Here is a 1,554-nt window from a genome sequence, read left to right as displayed (position 1 = left end):
TACTTGATGCCTTGGGTGTTAAGGAGGTAATTATGTTTGTTTGTTCTTTATTTCTTGGCAAGAAAATATTTTGCCTTTCCCCTCTTGACTGGGTCATGTAAGAACTTTGAGTAATAAACTTGAGGCTGATCACAGTATTCACTGGACACCCTCCAAAATCTATCTTTTGTTTCTTGTATATTTCTTTTTCTTTTTTATTATTTCTATTGAGCTCTACATGTTTCATTTTCAATCCACACTCTTCTTCTCAGGAACATATGGACCCGTCACACTATTGGACAATCATAGAGTAGGCAGAGTCAGAGAGATGTCATGTAGCTGCCTAAGGAAAAGGATATGCCAGAACCTTAGGAACCTTACCAGGAGGGCACAGCCTCATGACAATACACAGATTGATAGAAATGGGTTGATTTAAGAAGTAAGAGCTAGCTAGGAATACACTAGAGTCATTGGCCAAACAATGTTGTAATTAATACAGTTTCTGTATGATTATTCATGTCTGGGCAGGCAGGAAATGAATGAGCAGCTTCTACTTTCAGTGGGGTTAATTAGATAAGAGAAAATTGCATAGTTATTAAACAGAAAATTAAAGATCCTATGGCATATCTCTGACTCTACCTACTCTCTCTCTGTGTTCAGATTTCCCACCTGGCTTTATTCTGCTAAGCCCTTGGTTAAGATAGCTTTATTCAACCAAAAAGAGAAAAACACATACAGAAGGACATCCCACATCGCCATCCCCTTTTTCTGTCTAATTATGACTTTACTTCTTTTTATAACTGTCTATACCTTTTTGTCTCTCTCACAAGCCTCTGTACATCTATCCAACACTGTGACCCATTCAGAGGTCTTTTTCATTTCAATCTGTTTTTATTGAGTATCTGTAATCATTTCTGACCAGGAGCATTTTTTTTTAAATGTTAAGCAGGTGTGGCTAGGACCAACAGTGTGCATGGCAGATTGTTCTTCCCAGTCTAACATGGCAGAGGCATATTCATTGGCATGCACACTGTTCTACCTCCATGGACACAGCGAGTCTATGTCACCATTAACCATTAGGCCATTTGTAACATGCTGCTCACAGACTCCATTTAGGTGCAGGACCATTTATAGATTTCAAGAAATGCATTCATTTATTTGTTTATTTATAAGCAGGGATTCATTATATGGCATGGGATACCAGTGAGTGCTGAGATGAAAAGCAGTTGATGCTACATCCCTTCAGTGAAAAATCATCATTATCATAATATAACCTCAATCATGTTCTAGATCTTAGAATTATTTGTATTTAGTTATAGATATTTTATAGATGACATACTTTACCATTGGGGGGATTTGTTTTCTCTAATATTTGAGTGTTATTTTTTTACTTTTTTGCTTGCTTGTTTTTTCAGGACAAGGTTCTCAGTATAGATCAGTGGCTAATAACTACATATCCCAGAGCCCAGGCATTGCGTTTTGTTCAAAGTTGAAGTTACTATATTTTAGAGCTCTGACAATGAGATTGTGCAAGCCTATTTCTTATGTTTTCTTATGCTTTTTGATGTTTCTTAT

This window comes from Microtus pennsylvanicus, chromosome 1 (genome assembly GCF_037038515.1).
Source record: "Microtus pennsylvanicus isolate mMicPen1 chromosome 1, mMicPen1.hap1, whole genome shotgun sequence".
Taxonomy (NCBI): Eukaryota; Metazoa; Chordata; class Mammalia; order Rodentia; family Cricetidae; genus Microtus; species Microtus pennsylvanicus.
Note: the sequence above shows the minus strand (reverse complement) of the source record.